The sequence below is a fragment of the Canis lupus genome, chromosome 15, assembly GCF_011100685.1.
Source record: "Canis lupus familiaris isolate Mischka breed German Shepherd chromosome 15, alternate assembly UU_Cfam_GSD_1.0, whole genome shotgun sequence".
NCBI lineage: Eukaryota > Metazoa > Chordata > Mammalia > Carnivora > Canidae > Canis > Canis lupus.
In genome coordinates, this window is record NC_049236.1 from 1,586,062 (window position 1) to 1,606,685 (window position 20,624).

A 20,624-nucleotide genomic window follows, 5' to 3' on the forward strand; every position below is an offset into this window, starting at 1 on the left:
GGGGAGATGAGTTCCGTCCGTGCAGCATGATAGGCAGAATCAAGGCTCCAAAAGGTGTCCACGTCCTGAATCCCAGAACCTGTCACTAAGTTACTTTGCATGACGAAGAAGAATGAGGGCAGCAGAGAGGAGGATGGCTGCACACCAGCTGACTGTAGAATAGGGGGATGCTCCTGGATGATGTGCTGTCACCAGGCCCTTTACATGTGGAAGAGGAAGAGGAGAATCCGTGTCAGATGTGAGGAAGGCTCCGCCAGCCGGGGCTGGCCCTAAAGATGGAGGGGGCCAGCAACCAAGGCATTCAGGCAGCTTCCAGAACCTGGAAATGTCAACACACAAGGGCTTCTCCCCAGAGCTTCCAGAAGAAACAGAGCCCTGTGAGCCCCTTGGATGTAGCCCGGTGAAACCTCTGGATTTCTGACCTCCAGACTCTAAGATAATAGATTGGTGTTGTTTTAAGCCACTGAGTTTGGTGGCAGTTTGCTGGCGTGACAGCAGGTCATACACGGGGGAAACTGAGGCTGGACTGGTGGGAGTTCCTCAGAGGGGAACGTGCTCCTCTGTTTCCCCAGGGTCTGATCACAGGTGCCCGCCGGCCAGCTCGCTGTCCGGGTGGGGAAGTGACTTCCCCCAGGGGGCGTGCAGCTCTTTAGACCCCTGTGCAGGGTCCCCTGCAACCACACCGTGCAGATGTTGTCTCCCCAGCCCACGACGCCAGCCCCATCCCCTCCATCAGCCCTCAGGTCCTCAAGCCCCCCCTGTCCTGTCCCTTCTATGTAACTTCTTCCTCTGATGCCCAGTGCCACCCCTGGGGAACCTGTCACTCTGGTGACTTGTATTGTCTGGGTTTTAACCAACAGCGTGCTGCTGCCCCTCCCCACACACCCAGACACCCACCCACCCACCAGCCGCACCCCAGAAGGCTGAGTGGATTCTGCTGGTTGGAACCGGTTGTGCCCAGGCTGAGAGGAGCCACGCTGTGTTGAGGGTCTAGACTTGCCCACAGGACGCTCAGGGTCAGTCCTGGCTGCAGCACTGGCTAACTCTGACCTCGGGGAGATCACTTCCCTCCTTCCTCATGCCAAGGCTGGAGGTGAGCAAGATTGACGTGAAGGCCCTTGAGCAGGCCGTGGTCCTGGGTCAGGTCACTGTCGGTGTCATTTTTCTTGTCCCCAACATGTGGCCCAGGAGTGACCTTTTTTTTAAAAAAGATTTTATTTATTCATGAGAGACACACAGAGAGAGGCAGAGACACAGGCAGAGGGAGAAGCAGGCTCCATGCAGGGAGCCCGACGCGGGACTTGATCCCAGGACCCCAGGATCAGGCCCTGGGCCAAAGGCAGCGCTCAACTGCTGAGCCACCCAGGGATCCCCACCAAGTACTCTCCCAACTGGGGCATATGCCACCCCCTGCCTGGGAGTCCTTCTCTCCTTGCTTTCCTGGGCCCCTCCCATATGCCGGGATGTGGACAAAACCTAGAGAAACCATGGGACACCAGGGTCGGGACGTGGGTGAGGCCGGTGAGGTGCCCGGGACCAGAGTCAAGGCGGTACGCTCCTCAGCATCACACGAATGTGGCACAGAAGGTGTGACCCCGTAGTCCATGTGATAGATGAGGGAAGCGGGCTGGAGAGTGGAAATGCTTTGCTCAAGGGCATGGGAGAAGCTCGGGGCAGAGCTGGGACCAGCACAGCCCGCCTGTCTCCTTCAGCCCAGGCGAGTCCCTTCCTCCTCCAAGTCAATGCCTGAGTGAGTAGCTCAATGAGTTTATCACGCCAGCACGTATTTCTTGAGTGCCTATTCTGGTTGATACTATGCTAGGGGCTGGGCTACAGCTTGGGAATGAGACAAATGGCCTGGTTCTTCCCTGAGAACTTATATTCTTTAAGGAGAGAGTGAGTAATCATGCATTAGCTCCTTAATTACAGTGGCGATGAGTGCTGTGCGGGGATGGTGAGACATCATGGGCTGTGCACGGTCGTGCGGGTTATACACTGAGCGAGTCCACGCAGAGGGCCTTAAGTGAGCCCCCATTTAAGCATTTGTAGTATAATTTGGAAGTCGGGACCCGGATGTCCTCAAAGGAATGGCACAAGGCCATGGGTAACAAGTGAGAGAGCCAGACCCAGAAGAAGGGCCCAGAATCACGGCCCTAAATCCTTACCCTGTCTCTCACATGCAGTCAGCCCTCACTGGGGGTGCTAGAGGAGGGAGCCAGAAGGGCCTGGGAGACCAGCAGGAAGAGCAAGGCATTGCCCTGTGTCACGGGTGCAGTTTCTGTTGTCCTGGATTGGGCGTCTGCGATGGCAAAGGGCGCCGGAATCCAGGCCTCTCAGCTGAGACAACATCGGGTTCTCAGCATTGCCTACTGTCTGGAATGTTGGGCCTGGAAGGAGCCGGCTTCTAGGATCTAGGCATCTCCCGGCCAGCAGCTCACTGTGGGGCTTTGTGCCCTCACCTCTCGGGGTGTTTCTGCCTGCGCGAAGAAAGCTCACGGAACAGCACAGAGGGAGGTGTGTGCTGTTGTTTTGTCAAGGTCCCTGCCTGTCTGTCGGGTGAGGCCCCAGGCAGCTGTGGGGTGATGACCTGGGGGCCGCTCCCCTCCCCGAGCCTCACTGCATCTGTGAAATGAAAGTGAGAAAGGCCGATCTCACCCAGTTGTGAAAATTGAAAAAAAAGAAAGAAAGGAAGGAAGGAAGGGAGGGAGGGAGGGAGGGAGGGAGGGAGGAAGGAAGGAAGGAAGGAAGGGAAAGAAGAAAGAAGAAAGAAATAAATCCTGCCCTCCCGCCCGTCCAGCCCTCCCGCCCTCCCTCCCTCCCGTCCCCTCCCTCCCTCCCTCCCTCCTCCTCCCTCCCGCCCTCCCGCCCGCCCTCCCTCCCTCCTCCCTCCATCCCGCCTCCCAGTAAACAGAAAGAAAGAACGAAAGAAAAGGAGCATAAACGAAAGCAAATAAAGAAAGGGAACAGATATGCATCAGTGTTTTAAATCCTTGGCTCACGAGGACATAGACGTTGCCTCCTACGGAGAGCATCCCATTGAGGATCCATAGGGCACCTGGCATATTTGCAGAGCTAGAGATGCATCTGGGCTTTCTGGAGGAGCAGAGGAGGAGGCCTGGTTCTCTCTGTTTGTTTTCCTTTGATGGGGGAGAGTTATTCGGGCTGGTAAATGATACCAACTCCTCAGCAGGGAGGTAGAACAGAAGGGGTTCTGTAGAGATGGGCATGTTCCGTCTTTGGTTTGACAGAAGGGGGACGTGGAGTCCCGGAGAGAGACCAAGGCAAGGGGAGAGCTGCTAGGGGCCCGGGGGCCGCAGCGCAGAGAGATGGCAGATTCCCCGGGGATGTCCCCGGGGTCGTTCAGGTGGGCCGTGGACCTGCCAGGTTGGCAGCATCACCTGTTGCTGGTCCTGGAAGGTGAGCTTCTGGGTGTGGTGATGTCAGGGGCAACGTGGGGGAGGGGGCAGGCCGGTGCAGGTGTGCTTGGTCCTCACGCTCTTCCTGCCCTTGAGCCTGCTGTCTGTGGGGCGGCAGATGGGGGAGGGCAGCCTGCACGGGCTGCATGGTTGGTGTGTTGCAGCAGAGCCCCAGACGGAGGGCCAGAGCATGAGAGATGGGGCTTCTAGAAAGTTCCCAGACAGCAGTGGGGCTGGTGCAGAAGGAGGCTTCGCCAGAGCCAAACCTTCAGGGGATGGGTGGGAGCCTGCTTGTGGTGAAGGGGAGGGGAGGATCCTCTTAAGGGTGGGGGGTCCCTCCTCAGAGTTGGGATGATGCAAACAAGGGTTCAAAGGCTGGGGAGGAGGCTCCAGTGTTTTCAGATGGCTGAGAGGCCAGGGGTGGGAGAGCATGGCAGGGGAAGGGGGAGGCTGGGTGCTTATGGTCATTCCTGTGGGGAAGAGGCTCTGACCCCTTCCAGAGGGATCTGATTCCTGACGGCAGTCAGCAGGCCTCAGGAATGGTCAGGGGGCACCGTCGCGCGTGCCTCTTCTGTGATGCGTGGAGGGTGGCCCCGGGGCCAGTGCGGTGGAGAGGAGCTGACAGGCTGGAGGCGCTTCAGGAGCCAGTTCTCTGAGAACCCGGTGGCACATGGGATGTGGGGGGTGAGGGAGAGGGTCATGATGGCCCCTGGACTTTAGGGTGCTTGACTGACCTTCAAGACCTCCGTGCTGAGGCTTAGAATCTGACCCTGGGCTCGGGGCTGCTGGCCTGGGATTCAGCATTGGAGACCGGGTTAGGGTGGGGCTGTGAGCCCCTTGTGGTCCCAGTGCCTGGATGACACCCCCATCTGCTGGTTCCCTCAAGACGAACCAAAAAAAAGTGTGTGGATGCTGTCGGGATGTTGATTCATCTTCACCAACCCACCTACAGATATTTTCCCCTGTTACCCAGGGGTAGTAAATTGAGATAACTCAGTGTTTATTCACTCATTTATTGTCACCAATTATGTTCAAGGCTTTGTGAGTGATACAGAGATGAATCACACACATCCCAGTCCTGTCCTCAAAGCTCGTGTGGTTTGTCTGTGATGCCGACAAGAATGTGTGTGTATTTTATTGCACACGCAGGGGTAGAGGAGGTAAATGCCACAATAAAGAGACCAAATGCTGTAAATAAGAGACCGTTTCTGGCCCGGGAGGGTAGGTCAGGGAGGGCTTCGTGGAGGAGGTGGCATGTGAGCTGGGCTCACACGGGCGGATGTGGTTGGATTAGGCCATGGGGGAATGGAGAAAAGCATTCGGGACAGAGATGTGCTTGAAAGGGGAACATGAACACTCGGAGCAGACGTTGTGGCTCCAGGGGCAGGGTTTGGTATGGGAACGTTGATGTCAGGGGCGTCTTGGCATTTTTGTGAAGCTGATCCCAAGTGTAGCCTGTACTCTCCAGCAGGGACCACCGGAGGATTTGGGACAGGAGAGGGGAGGGAGAGAGCTGGATATCAGGGCGGTTTTGTGGGCCTTATAGAGAGGGTGAGCTTAGGAGGGCAGCTCAGACCCTGTTACGTCTCGGCCCAGATCGGGAGACGGCCACTGGGTCTTAGCAAGGGTGCCATGAGAAAGAACCGCACCCACACTTATTGACACTTCTTGAGGCTGTAGGCCGGGCACTCTTCTAAGCCTTCTAAGTGCGTTACCTGGTTGAGGCTCCCCACCATCCAGCCAGGTAGGTGCTCCTTTTAGTCCCATTTTACAGACTGGTTCACCGAGGCCCAGAGATCTGACCCTGGGAAGCAGAGGTAGGGGAAGGATTCAAACCCAGGAGCTCGTGCCCTTAAATCCCACCGTGGAAATGTCTTCGCAAAGGGAGAGCAGACAAGAGGTGGCCCTGCCAGGGGAGGGGCCGTCCCTCCCACCCGCCGTTCACCCCACTATAGTGGCTCTGAGGGCCAATCCAGGCCTTCCAACTCCCCCACCACCACCACCAGTAAATGGTGAAGGGCCCCACGGGCCTGATCCGGTTCACCAGCCCTGACAACCTACATAGACGTGGTGGCGATGTCGATAACTGATGGAGTGGAAACTCTATGGAAAAAGGTACCCACTCAATCAGCCACAGGGTCCAAAAAAAGGAAGAAGAGCAGAGCAGACCCAGAGAGCTCTGTAGCAAACAGTTTCCTCTGGCACCACCTCTTCTGCCTGAGTGGGCCCTCGACCTGGGGGCGGTGGGGGAGGGCCGGCAGCGGGCAGGTCTGGGGGCAGGTTGGGACCAGAAGCTTGGCTGGGCCCCTGGGGGGTCCTGGGTCACCAGGCTTCCCCTCTTGGCGCTAGGGAGGCAGTCACTGTGGGGACACAAGGCAATTGTCCCTCCAAACACACACACCCTGCTTCCTTCCTCCCGGCGGGCCTCGATCACTAACCTCCTCCCGAAGGTGGCCTGGCGGTTGAGGTTCCGCTTTCCGTGGGGGTCTCCCGGGATCGCCACCTGCTCATTTCTCTGTGTGCCTCCTGTGATGGGATCTGGAAACTTCTTTTAGCAAACAAAATCCTCGTAAGTGTAAGTAAAGCTAAACTGATCAGAAATAACCAGAAGAGGTCACGTTCTGGAAAGTCAGCTCCGTATCCTTGAAGTCTTGCATGGTCCGTTTTAGTGATGGGGAAACTAAGACCCGAAGGGTTAAGTGCCACCTGAGGCCACGTGGTGGCAGAGATCGGGGGTGCCCGGTTTCGTCTGCACCCAAAGCCTGGGGCTGTCCTACTGTGCAAGGCTGCCCACCCATATCTCTCTGGTTTCTAAAGCTCCGCACCCTGGGCTGTCGCACGGTGGAGAGGGGAGCCTGCCCGTGGCATCAGTGCGACAGTGGGAGTGCAGGGGCAGCTTGGGAGCATGGCAGGCTCTCAACAAACGTTGGTTTCCTTCCCGACCCCTCCCTTCTGTCTCTACAAACAGGGGAAGGTAATTATGAGCCTTTTTTGGGAGGAAGCCACCCAAGTTCGGGGTTCTTTGGGAGAAAGAGCCATGATCACTGATTTTCTGGCCCACCTTCCCCACCCGATCCATGACACCTGAGGCAGGGGCCAGGCCTCTTCACCTTGGCACCTTGCGGCCTAGCGCAGGGACAGGGAGTACCTTGCGGAGGGTCACTCGGCTGGATGCAGCGGGACCCCACACGTGGGCCAATCCGGTGGGCTTTCTACTGTACCAGCGAGGGGACTTCCAGTGCAAGAGCCCCCCCCCCCCCCCCCCCCAAGGACCGGTATGGCAGGAAACGACTCCTGTGCTCTGCGCCTGGGCCCTGGCAGCTCGCATCTTCCTGCCTCTCTGGTCTCCGGGACTCTACGTGCCCTTCCCTGAGTGCCTGAAAACGGAATATCGGGCCCCAATACAGGCAATGGGCCCCCATATGCCTGCCTATCATGAAACAGAATCTGTTATCCTGCACTTGACATTCCTCTTTCTCTATCCTCAGTACAAATGGAAATGCATCCCCGTCCTCTATTTTTTAAACACTTTTTAAAATTTTTTATTTATTTATTCATGAGAGACAGGGAGAGGTGGGGCGGGGGGGCAGAGACACAGGCAGAGGGAGAAGCAGGCTCCATGCAGGGAGCCCAATGTGGGACTCGATCCTGGGACCCTGGGATCACGCCCTGGACCGAAGGCAGATGCTCAACCCAGGCATCCCGTCATCCTCTATTTTTAAAAACCCTGCTTTTTTTACTGGAAAACATTTCCCAAGTATTCTCAGAGTACGTCTTATCCATGTCAAAGGCTCTGAGAGCCCCTGCCTTTCTCCTCGCCCTCTTCCTTTGTCTGGGCCACCTCACTACTCCACAGGAGGGAGCAGCCTCTGGTCTGGGGAACGCAACCAGGAGCCAGGAAGGAGCCAAGGTGAGCACCCCAGGAAAGTGAGAGCCCCAAGCCTGGCCACGGGGAAGGTGGCAGGGAACCTTGCAGAGACAGTCCTCAAACAGGAGCTATAGGCGGAGAGATGGGCCGAAGAAGGGCAAGTTTTCCCACCGTAACGAGAAGGGTGTGGGTATTGGTTGAGTGCCCCACGTACGCCGAGGCTGTGCCACATCTCACATGTGTTGTCTCATCTGATCTGCACCACAAACCCAAGGAAGGGTGATGTTTTTCCTTTTTTACTCAACGAAGAAAGTGAAGCTCAGAGAAGTTAAGTAATTCAGCTGAGGCCACACAGCTAGTAATGGGTAAAACCAGGGTCTGAAGCCAGGGCCTGCTGATGTCTGGGACAATACTCTGCACTGAGCGTGCTCTATGGGGTCGGGTACATGAGGCATGCCAGCAGTTCTCCTCGTCTCCCCTCCCAGTTGCTAAGTAGACAGCATGACCCACCAAGATTATTCCGTGTGATCCTGCCATGTGTGTCCCGGGGTCCTGGATGTGCACGTTTTCTTATTGACCCTCAGAACAGGATAGCAGAAATGAAAAAAAAAAATAGAAAGATTGGTCCCACAGTTCCCCACCCCAAGCACATCAAACTCCGCGTAGCCACATGCCAGCCCCGTCTGCAGATGTCCCGCTCATGGTGGAGGGACAGGTGGGATGTCCGGAGGGCAGCCAGGGCCTTCCCTGGGGTCAGGGTGTGAGGTCCAGTCCTGGAGTCCTAGCCCCCTGGCTGCCTCGCCAGCCCTCCTCTCTTGCGGCAGGGTGGCCGGCCCCTGCAGGCATCTGGGGGTTTTCTTTAACTCTTTCACCGCTGAACTTCCCCTACAGCGATGCCAACCTCAGTGCCCACACCGGATGTGGGGCGCCTTCCACCTGCCAGCAGAGGCCGTGCTGCGCTGCTTTGGTTCCTCAGGGAGGGTGGGGAGTGGGGAGGACAGCCCTCCCTCCCTCCCTGAGGTTTTGGGTGGGGCCTGCACCTCTTGCCCTAATAGGGCTTCCCTGTTCAGCTCTTTTCTAAAAAGAAGACATTCTGAAATCATCTTGAAATTACAATCTTTAAATCCTAGAAGTGATAACATGCTTGTTTTTTTTTTTTAACTTACTGTTTTTTATGATAGTCACACACACAGAGAGAGAGAGAGAGAGAGAGAGAGAGAGAGAGGCAGAGACCGAAGCAGACTCCATGCACCGGGAGCCCGACGTGGGATTCGATCCAGGGTCTCCAGGATCGCGCCCTGGGCCAAAGGCAGGCGCCAAACCACTGCGCCACCCAGGGATCCCTGTTTTTTTTTTTTTTTTAATGAACATATAGAAATGTAAGGAAGAAATATAAGAAAGAAAATAGGAACGGGTAAGGAAGAAAACGTGTGCTCCAAAGCCCATCACTCCCCAGTCCCGTCCACAGCACTCACAGCTACGCGGACGGGTGTGTGTCTGTGACGCTGCCCTTCCCCGTTTCTCACACCCTTCCACACACTGACAGGAAGCTTGTGCGGTAGCTAAGAGTGGAGGTTCCTGGGTCAGACACCCCGGAGTCCACCTCTTGTCGGGTCTGTTAGCCTTGCTAAGCCTCGTGTGAAAAAACGGGGTCCCGGTCCTGCCTTCCATCCCGCAGGCTGTTGGGGGGAGAAGGGCTGAACCCCACCTTCAACACACAGGTAAAGCCATGAAGAATCTCTGTTATTGGTAGGAGTATCTGATTATTTTTAATCAAGAAAAAAGTTATTGTCCCACTACTATTCCATTGGATGGAGTGACCATCACTTACTTCTTAAATCACTTCCCTGGTGATGGGTATTCAGGTTTCTGCGTTCACTGGTAAAAATGTTGCTGCGGTGATCACACACACGCGTGTGTCTGTGTGCAGGTTTGTGTAAGATGACGTGCATTTGTGTGCGCGCTTGGGAAGCTAGCTGCTGGGTTGACATAAATTTTGGCCACTTCTCGCCAACACTGATGGTGGCAGTCGTTTCCCCCTTTGCCAACCAAATGGAGAGTCGATATGGACCTTAACTTATATAGCCCTTTAAAAAAAAAAAAGATTTATTTGTTTATTCATGAGAGACACAGGCAGAGGGAGAAGCAGGGTCCATGCAGGGAGCCCGACGTGGGACTCAATCTGGGGACTCCAGGATCAAGCCCTGGGCCGAAAGCAGGTGCTAAACCACTGAGGATCCCTATATAGCTAAACCCAGGGATCCCTATAAAGCCCTTTAATTATTAGTGAGGCCAAGCATCTTTGCAGATCTTTAATAGGCATTTCCATTTTTCTTCTTTTTTTTTTAGAGAGGGTGGGAAGAGGGGCAAAAGAAGAGGGAGAGAGAGAATCTTAAGCAGGCTCCATGCCCAGTGCTTTATTATCTTTTTATTAGCCTCTCGTATTATTTAGTGAGTACTTATCATAAATATTAACCTTTTTTTTTTTTTGGTATGTTACAAATACTTATAGGTAGGCTGTTATTTGCTTTGTAACTGTTGCTGGGGCCTTTTGCTATATATGGTGCTTAATATTTTTATGTAGTTGCATTCATCTCCTCCTTTAAGGACGCTGAGGTCCAGTTCAGGCTCTGAAAGTCATTTTCCGACACTATGTCACACAAATATCGTAATAGTTCTGGTATTTTGTGGATTCGCTGCTGTGTTTTATTTCTTTAATCCAAATACATGTGTGTGGGTATGGTGCCCGTACCCTATTTAAAATAGGATCCTTCACCCTCCCTCACTTGGAATCATCCCATTTTGCTGTCGTACCGTTGATTTGACCTGTTGAAGGTTTAGGGACCGTCTTCCCTGGCAACAGCCTCAACTCCAGAAAGGCCTTTCTTTTCTGCTTTGTTTGCCGCTGGATCTCCAGGGCCTGGAACAGCGGCCACCACGTCGTCGTGGACACTTCGCCATTGCCTGTTGAAGGGAGAGGCAGCCAGTTGTCCCAGCTTTCTCATTTAAGGGATGCATCCCTCCTCCACTGTCGTTCCACCTTTGACAGATGCTTCTGTCTCTCCTAACATTCCTGCGATGTCAGGTTTTCTCCCCTTTCTTCACTTTTACAATTTATAATTTTCTAGAAAATGATCAGTTTTCAAGTTCACTGACATCAAGTGACGTATTAATTTCTCTCGATTTTTAAAAGTGTTCGGATACGTGTTGCCGTCGCCCTTCTTGGTGGTGGCTCTGTCCTCTCGCTCTTGGCTGCTGCTCAGATTAGCCAGCGGTTGATTTATCCCTGTCGTTGGTCTCAGAGAACCGTGTCTCTTGTGGTGGTCGCTGCACGCTTCTCGTTCTCATACTGACGGATCGTTTTGCCTATTTTACCCCTTTCTCACTTTTCTTGGGTTAGATGCTTCATCGATTGGTTTTGAGCTTTCTTATTTTATCATCAAAGCATTTAAAGTCTGAATCTCCCTCCTAATGCTGTTCGGTTATGTTCCCCAGCTTTTTAAAAGCAGGGTTCTCGGTGTTGCACATTTATAAATATGCTGCAATTGTAATCTTGTGCCTCTTTGACTCCAGTTATTTAGAAAAGTGTTTTTAAATTGCCATGTCCGTAGTTTACGTTTTTTTTTATATTATATATATTTTGCCGTTTCTTGATTTCTAATTCTGTTGCGTTGGGAACGGAGACTGTGGTATACATGTTGGAATTTGAGATTTTCTTGTAGTCTAGTACGAGGACATTTGAGAAAAATATGTTTTCTCTGCTTCTTGCATATAGATGAAGTTAAGCTCACGAACTGTATCTTCAAATCCTCCATTCCTTTCTTTGGCAGTTATTTATACCATCAGACTAAGAGTAATGTGTTCAAGATCTATACTGTTCTGCATTTGTCTTCTCCTTATGGTTCTAAAACTGGGTGATGGGCACTGAGGGGGGCACTTGACGGGATGAGCACTAGGTGTTATACTATATGTTGGCAAATTGAACTCCAATAAAAAAAAACACAAAAAAACTATATTATTTTATATATTTTATGGTTCTGTAGTTCAGGGCGAAGGCAAGGTTCATGATTCTTGTGTCTTCTTGGAAAAACAGATCCATTAGCCATCGAAAATGCCCCCCTTTTTATTCTATTTAACATTTTTGCATTTTGTCTGATTTTTTAAAAAAGATTTTATTTATTTATTCATGAGAGACAATGAGAGAGAGAGGCAGAGACACGGGCAGAGGGAGAAGCAGGCTCCATGCAGGGAGCCCGACGTGGGACTCAATCCCAGATCCCGGGATCATGCCCTGAGCTGAAGGCAGACGCTCAACTGCTGAGCCACCCAGGTGTCCCTGTCTGATTTTAATATTAACTTTCCTACATTGTTTTCATTACCATTTTGCTTGTTATGTCTCCTTGCCATTTCTTTTGAGTTCAACTTTTGTCAATTTGTTCTAAGTGTATCACTTCCAAACAGCATATGGCTGGATTTTTGTTTTGTTTTTTTTTTCACTCAACCTAATGTCTTATCTTAAAATAGAGTAATTTAATTTAGTCACATTCTTACATTTATTGATATGTTTGGGCTTATTTTATGTCTTCAGGTTAAGATACTTTTTTCTTTCCTGTCTAGCTGTCCCTTTCCTGATGCTTAATTAATTGAATTAATTCATGGAACTTTTTGTTTGTTCCTCCCTCTCACACATAGTGATTAAAAGGTCCGCATCTCAGGGATCCCTGGGTGGCGCAGCGGTTTGGCACCTGCCTTTGGCCCAGGGTGCGATCCTGGAGTCCCGGGATTGAGTTCCGCGTCCGGCTCCCTGCATGGAGCCTGCTTCTCCCTCTGCCTGTGTCTCTGCCTCTCTCTCTCTCTCTCTCTCTCTCTCTGTGTGTGTCTACCATAAATAAATAAAAATTAAAATTAAAAAAAGGTCCGCATCTCATTTTTTTTTCTAGAAATGGTTACCCTTAAATTAAAAACCTAAAACCCATGCTTCTCTCTTAACGTCCAGAATTAAATGGTATCTGATTCCCAATGAGATGAGACCATTGTTATCCACATGGGCTTAGATCTGACTGTACATTTTTCTACTTTATTATTCATCAGTGTTTCTTGTGTACCCAGTCTTGCCCTTTCTCAAATTACTTATTCTGATACAGTTTTTATTTTGTTGTAGTAAATTCCTTGAGTAATTGTTTTAAGAAAAGATAAGTGGGTAGCAGACTATTTTTAGTACTTCTCTCTTTGGCTTTGAGAGGGGACGGAGTAACGGATCTTTTAACCCATTTTTTTCAGAGCTCCGCAGTCTCTGTTGCCCTCTGGCAATTAATGGTGGGGATGTCAAGTCCAATGTCAATTTGATTCTCAGGATTTGGGGACAGGCAGAGACAAAGCTGCTCACCTGGCTAAGGAGTAACATCACCCCCATGGAGCTTTGGCATCTCCAGAGAAGGCAGGCAAGGTCGGGATTTGCTGAGGATTGAAAGTCTCCTATAAAATAGATACACCAGGGATGCCTGGGTGGCTCAGTGGTTGAGCATCTGCCTTCGGCTCAGGTCATGATCCCAGGGTCCTGGGATCGAGTCCCAAACCGGGCTCCCTGCCTGAGCCTGCTTCTCCCTCTGCCTGTGTCTCTGCCTCTCTCTAGAATAAATAAATAAAATCTTTAATAAAATAAAATGAAATGGATACACCGATGTGGGGCTTCATCAGGATGATGCAAAGAAAACAATACAGCAGTCTGGGACTGAGGGAAATAGGGGGAATTTTGAGGCAAGGCAAGGGACTCAAAGAATCTTCAGGCACACACCGTTGATGGAAGAGCTGAAGGATCCTTCAGGAGTTTCTGTCGTGAGCAATCAAGCCACCTGTCAGGGCTAGCGCCTCCTGGAAGAAGAGTCATGCTAATGAAGACAGGAAGGGGTAGGGCAGGTGGTATTTGTTCGCCTCTCCTTCCTGCTCTAGTCTCTTTGGAAACCCAAAAGATTTCACTCATTATCCTTAGTTTTCAGAAATTCCAGCCAGCCGGCCCTGCCGCAGCTCCCACTGTCTCCGACAGGATCCCCTGGGGATTTGGCAGGTGGGCCTTCCCCTGCCCCTGGTGGGCGAGGCTGGTGTAGCTTTGATTTGATTTTTCTGTCATTCCTCCTTGTCTGCTTTCCCTCAGACTTGCTGGCCAGCTGGTGCTACCGTGGAGCTGTTCTCACTTGCACATTTCTCTTTTTATTTCACTGGTGTTTAGCGGGGAAGAGGTGAGCTCATGGGCTCCGTTTGCCATGTAGCACCTCAGGTGTGTGTGACATTTCCTGGTGACCCGGATGCAGGTGCGTCTGCCCAGCTCCCCCACCTGCTGCCAGAGGCCAGGAGTGGTGCTCGAGTGGTTCCGGCCCCACTGGTGGGTGGGAGCGCAGTGGCTCGCTTCCTCCACTTGATCCCGTCTTCCCCCCCTCCAGTCACACCTTCTGGTCCTGACCGCATTACCTCACTGTTGAGAATGATTCAGTGACCTCACTCCACCGCAAGATCAAGTCCAGGCTGTTCCATATGCCAGCTTCTCCCCCTGCCGAGCTCTCGCCTCGTGAGCTCTCACTGCCCCTCATCCCCAGCCACATGGACAGCATTCAACGTGTCGAACATTCGGCCAGTGTGGGCTCTCCTGTCTGTGAACACTTCTTACCGTTTGAAACACTGTCTCTTGGGATCCCCAGGTGGCTCAGCAGTTTAGTGCCTGCCTTCAACCCAGGGCCTGATCCTGGAGTCCCGGGATCGAGTCCCACATCAGGCTCCCTGCATGGAGCCTGCTTCTCCCTCTGCCTGTGTCTCTGCTTCTCTCTATCTCTGTGTCTCTCATGAATGAATGAATAAAATCTTAAAAAAAAAATACTATCTCTTTCTCTCTCATCCATTCAGACACTGTCATTTTTTTAAAGATTTTATTTATTTGTTCATGAGTGACACAGAGAGGGAGGCAGAGACACAGGCAGAGGGAGAAGCAGGCTCCCTGCAGGGAGCTCAATGTGGGGCTCCATCCTGGGACCCCGGGATCACGCCCTGAGCGGAAGGCAGACGCTCAACCATTTAGCCACCCAGGGACCCCAGATGCTGTCATTTGGACCACTCTTTTCTTTACACCTTCAAGGTGTAGTAACTTTGAACTGGTGACTCTCTGTGTTCCTGCATTCCTTCCTTCCTGGCCCCCCACATATGTGATCCCCTTGAAGGCAGAGACTGAATCTTTACTGCATGCCAAGCACTTACCGTTGGGCTTGATCCCAAATAGCTGTTGAATGCGTATCTGTTCAATGAATGAGCCACCCAGTTAAGTTCTACAGAGAATTATTCTACACCAACTGCGTGAGAGACCCTGTCCCAGTCCCTCAGGTGGGCAGTGGGTCAGGCTGGCCCTGCCCAGGTGTGTGCAGTCAAGGCCTACAAGACTCCGAGAGTCTCTGTGCAGTGGGCTCTGTTATTTATCTTAAGAGGCACAACATGGGATCCCTGGGTGGCGCAGCGGTTTGGCGCCTGCCTTTGGCCCAGGACGCGATACTGGAGACCTGGGATCGAATCCCACGTCGGGCTCCCGGTGCATGGAGCCTGCTTCTCCCTCTGCCTGTGTCTCTGCCTCTCTCTCTCTCTCTCTCTGTGACTATCATAAATCAATAAAAAATTAAAAAAAAAAAAAGAGGCACAACAAATGCACTTAGGGTATTCTGGGGAGGCAGGACTTATGTCTGGTTTTCAGGGGGCAGGCTGAGCCTTTTGAGGGAAGATGGGCCGGATTTGGCCAGGTAGGCACGCTTGTGATGGGGAGGGCAGCAGCATTTGAGCCAAGGCTCAGAGGTGGGGAATTGTGGACTGTGTTCATAGGATAGCGTATTCTAAGAAATCAGTGTTTCCACACTGGGAGGGTTGGAGCACAGCTGTTTGTATTAATAATTGAGATCTGCCAAAGGGCCTGGGGTCAGATCTGGGGCCGATAAACACCGAGGAGTGGTGTCCAGCTTGGGTGGTTTGGACAACAGCATCATGAAATGATAGATGGAGGCCACTGTGCGGTGGTGTGATGCTGCCCTGGGGTGTGGTGTGGCTGGACTCTGGAGCAGCGAGGGGACCGCACAGTGGCTTCGGTTGCCTGCACGCTCCGTGGCAATCAGCAGAGGGGTGTAGTTGCCAGAACACAGACTCTTCCAAGGCTGTGCCAGTACAACAGCACGGTGCCCATGACAGGGAAGGTGACAGTACCCCAGGCCTGTGTGCAGGCTGCTCCAGACCGAGGTCCCCAGGCACTCTGTGGCCCAAGGAACGCCCAGAGCAGAGCCAGCCACCGGTGTAGCCGAATCATTAAAACCCCTGGGAGGTACTTGCCGTTCTTAGCAAGCTGATTAATAAAAACTGGTGCTCACTCCATTCATCCGCTGACCTGGAATCACTGTTGAGCCCCTGCCCTGAACCAGACCTCCTTTGGCCTTGAATGTGCTCTTCTGGTTAGTGAGTTGGGGAGTACAGAATGCTCTTAGGTCTCATCGTTGGATTTAATTTTCACCCAGGCCTGAATCTAAATCACTTGTGCTGTTGTATTTGTCCCCCACCCCCCGCCGTGTAACAAAGCATCTCAAACTGAGTGGCACTCATTTGTTAGCTCATGGTTCTGGGGGTCAGAAGTCTGGTTATAGAGAGGCTGGATTTTCTGCTCAGAGATGAAATCAAGGTACCTGCGGGCTGAGCTCTTGTCCTGAGGCTCTGGGGAAAGCTCTGCATTTCCAGCCTCCTTTGCTTGTTGTTGGAATCCAGGCACGATCTGTTGGTTGTAGGACTCAGGTCCTATTTTCCTGCTGGTTGTTAGTGGGGTAGGGGGCTGCTCTCATCCCCTAAAGGCAGTCCTCAATCCTTTCCACCTCTCCCTCCATCTTCAAGGCAGCAGACTTGAGAGTCAAATTCTCCTGATTCTAATCTCCATGACTTTCTCCTCTGCCACCAGCCAGAGAAAAATTCTGCTTTTAAAGGACTTTCTTGGTTAGGTCAAGCCTGTGGAGCAACCTATTTTGAGATCAGCCGTGCCATGTAACATAAGCTAATCACAAGAGTGGAGTCCACCATATTCACAGTCCTGGGGCTCAGGCAGCGTGTGTGCTCCAGGGGGACGGGAGACCTTGGAATTCTACTTACTTCTGGTGGAGAAATAGGGGCTCTGAGATGTTAGGTGCCAGGTGCAAGGTACAACGGGGCGCCTGGGCCACCACGCTGCACTGTCTCCCCAGGGCACATGGGGACCCAGCCCCAGGCAAGCAGCTTGGGGACCTGGGCCTCCTGGCACCAGGCAGAGATCGTTCTGTGTCTGAAGAAGTGGACCAAGCAAACCCTTTGACTGTACTTTCCGATCGTCCCCTGCAGGATTCAAGGCACGAACCCAGCAGCCTCTAACTAGTTCATGGCGGAGCTTCAAGAAATACTGGCCAGGCAAGCTCTCCCTTCCGGAGGGAAGAGCAGAGCGTGAGAGGAAGGCCACGCAGTGGAAGTGGACATGAACGCTGGTTTCCAAAGAGAGCAGTGTTTTAGTTTTGGTCATCGAAAGTGGTGTCTTCAGCACAGGTGAGAAACGGGCCATCGTTGAGTTTGCTTGCTGGGGGCACCATTTTGGTCTTTCTTGCATGAGCTTGTGACTCTTCTTCCTCTTTCAAGTGTACTATTATTATCATCATCATCATCATCATTATTATTACTATTACTATTGCCTTCCTTGAACCTCTGTGGAAACTGGAAGTCCCCAGGACTTCCTTGGCCAGGAGTAGAGACCTTGAGAGCCACCACTCTTTCCCTGCCCCCACCTCATCTCCCCCAAAATGCAGTTGTCTTCCCAATTCCTCAGTTTCCATTCTGTCCCTGGCAACAACTCCTCTCAAAGGATCACAGCCTCCCCACACGCCAGAGCTCCACCACTTTCTCTGCTCCCCTCTCCACCTGCCCCTGCGATGGCTCTTGCCTCAGGAACCCCTGGCCACCCCCTCCCTACTCAGAGGAGCACAGTGGGTGTTGAAGACTGAGCTGCATCTCTTCAGGGCCCTCCCTGTGGTGAAGAATTGAAAGGATGTTGAGTTCTCAGCCCTGGCTGCACATTAGAATCATCCAGAAAGTTTTTAAGAATTCCAGTAGCAGGACCCGGCCTGCAGAGATGCTGATCCAGTTAGCCCGGGGAGGGGCCTAGCATCGGTATAGGTATCTGCGTATATATATTTAGCCCTTCAGGTATGTGCTGTGGTTCCAGGTTAGGTTCAGGTGAGGTGTGTGGTGTTAGAGCTTTTCAGGCTGGGAATATGGAGGTTTTGTCCGGCTTTGGGGGTATATTAGAATCACCTAAGTAGGTTGTGGGGGGTGCCTGGTTTAAAAAAAAAAAAAAAGTAGATTCCCTGGCCCACCCATGTTCCCTGAATCAGACTCTTGGGAGCCGGGCTACAGGAATCTACATTTTGATTCAGATCCAGCCAATGTTTGGGTGCTCCAGGGCCTCTTCCTTGGGACTCTGGTGATGCTTACCCTGTGTTTGAGTCTGTGGGCTTCCAGTGCCAGGGGGGCATGCCAGCCTGAGTGCCGAGAGCAGTGCCCCATCCCCTTTCTCCAAGTGCTCTCTCACTTACAGAGAAGAGGATGGGGCCTCGGCAGCCCTCAAAGATGGCATCCCTGTGGCCACCTGAACCATGGAGTGGCTGGGCCCGGGCCTCTGCCCACAGGTCAGACGTGGGTGTGCGAGACACAGGCCGTGACCAGGGTTTTCTAGCGCAGCTGGAGGAATCACCCTCTGGACTCTGAGGGAGAAGGACTGAGCATTTGTGCCTCCTTCTGAGAGGAGAGGTTTGATGCAGTGCTTCCTATTGGAGACTCTGGATCTTTCTGAGTTCAAATCCCAGCTCTAGTACTTACCGGTTTTGTGAGGCATTCACTGTTGAGGAGGCAAGTTGCTTGGTCACCTTGCCTCATCTTTCTCGCTTGTAAAATGGGAAAGTCATGGTATCTACCTCACAGATCACTGTGCAGATTCAGGGAAGGCCCCTAAATGTTGCTGGACACATAGTAAGGGCTCCCCATACACGAGGCAGCCCTCCTGACCCATGCGGGCAGGTTGGCCACCTCTCTGCCTTCCTGGCTGCTGCACTGTGACATGTCTGCCATGCGCTGCCATCCGGTCCCCAAGCATCAGAGTGAAGTAAAGCGACCAACACTGCACACGGGGCCTGGCACTTTATAGACGAACCTGAGTGCCGCACAGACCCCAGGAGTCTTGGTTCTATCACCCTTCGTGTAGAGATAAGGAAACTGAGGACAGAGAGGCTCAGCAACTTAAAGACAGTCACACCGCAAGCAGGAGAAGAGCCTCTGGCTGCAAAATTGGCCTGGCCCTGTCTTCTCCACCAGGATGCTTCCTGAAGAAAAGCAGCAACAGCTTCAAGAATGAGCCTTCCCCGAGAATATCCCTATTTTAGTAGGAATCAGTAGCACCATAATGAATGGGTCCCTTTCCCTGGCATCCTGGGGCATCTCATGCCTCCGTTTAACGCTTGTTTCCTTCTGCCTGTGTGGGTCTCCTCCACCAGCGGCCTCAGGGCAGTAACTGGGTTTATTCAGCTAGGTGTGCAGAAATCCTGGAACTGAGCTGGAAACAGAAACCTCGAAGGGATGCAAGGAGAGATATGAGAGGACCATAAGGGAGGGTGCAGGGGGGATCCTCTCCAGACCTGGCATGTGCCCTCTCCTCCTTCACTGCTAAATTCTCTTTTTGTCCATGTGGGCTGTGCCAGCTGTGTAGAAGAATCCATAAAGGATGGGACTGGCCTAGAAGGAAATGAGCCGTCAGTTCCAGCAAGAGATCTGGTCCCCGCCCCTTCCTGTGCTCTCCCTGGGGAATAAAAGCCTCTGTGATTAATGGGGTGCTGACTCAGGGCTTCTGGAGTGTCCAGGTGCTCATGGCCCCACTGCTGGCACAGCCCCCCACCCCACCCCGGCCAAAACGGAGGAGTCTGTTATATATGACACCTGAGGAAGGTAGAAGGCTTGGACCTGGGCAGGTGGGTGTGCCCAGGCAGGAGCCAGCTGCCTGCGGGCCTCCGGGGGCTCTGCAGACTCTCCTTTGCTGGGGAGGCCCATTCGCACCCTGTGAGTTGGGAATGGCTATGTTTGAGATTATTTGAGGGCAGGGAGATGTAGGGTCAGGCCCCCCCACACCCCACCCCTGTTACTAGTGACCTGGACTGGGGCTCTCTCCAGAGTACATGTGATTTCTGAATAAGTCGGGATGAACCTAATTTGAAAACAGGCACTAAAGCGTTTTCTCAGCAGCAAAGGTCTCTGCCAGTTGTCTGCAAACTTCTGTGGCCTTAGAAGCTGTTTTTAAAAGTCAAATCCTGCATGGGACGCCAATAATATGAAACAGATTCCAGTGGTAGTTTATTAATAAACATTTCTCATTTCAATTCAAAATTTTGACATCTCATAGCGAAAGCCCATCGATAACCACACTGAGACCTCAGAGTCTAGGTCAGAGATTGACAAACTACTGCCCACGGGCCTAATCCAGGCCATTGCCTGGTTTTTGTAAATAAAATTTTATTGGGACATGGTCATGCTATCCATTTATACATTATTTATGGCTGCTGTCCTACTGCAAGGGTGGAGTTAATTATGACAGACATCCTCTCCCACAAAGCCAAAGATATTTAGTATTTGGTCCTCTATAGATTTTGCTGGCTTCTGTGCTAGATAATCATTTTATCGCTTACCAACTATAGCATCTACTATTGCTTTTTTATTTTTGCTTTGGGTTGGTTGTGCAGTATTAAGAAAACCCTCGTTCATATCTATCCGGTGACGTGAATGGTGACAGACTTCTAACAACTTACCTTCAACCCAGAATGATTTTCCGTTCAGTTTTATATGGACTTTGGGGAAGGAGCAGAAGGGACTTCTGGTTTGCATCCCTGACACTATCAAGACGCTGCTTGAATCCCTTCTTATTACAACACACTCAGACAGGAAGCCCACAATCAGTGATGACGTTTTTGGGATAATCCACATACTATGTTCTCAGATCGTGGGAAGTTTTAGAGTGTACTTGTTTGTGTGGTTTTATGGAAGCGTATGTAGTCCTGAATTTGGGAAGCAACAACATAAAGATGCCCAGTAAAGAGCTCTGATATTTCCAGTTGAAGATATATTTTATTTTTATTTTTTTAAAGATTTTCTTTATTTATTTATGGGGAGGGGGCAGAGGCATAGGCAGAGGGAGAGGCAGAGGGAGCCCGATGTGGGACTTGATCCTGGGACTGTGGGATCACACCCTGAGCTGAAGGCAGATGCTCACCCGCTGA

General features: G+C 51.9%; 1 protein-coding gene across 6 annotated transcripts in view; it reads left to right on the forward strand.

The window, feature by feature from the left end:
• HIVEP3 (HIVEP zinc finger 3) overlaps positions 1-20,624 on the forward strand; it is a 459,199-nt gene that overhangs the window by 348,244 nt on the left and 90,331 nt on the right. For all 6 annotated transcript variants that reach the window (XM_038557696.1, XM_038557695.1, XM_038557699.1 and 3 more), the window contains one exon: positions 16,660-16,857. The gene's annotated coding sequence lies outside the window, so the exon portion shown is untranslated. The remainder of the gene's footprint in view (positions 1-16,659; positions 16,858-20,624) is intronic.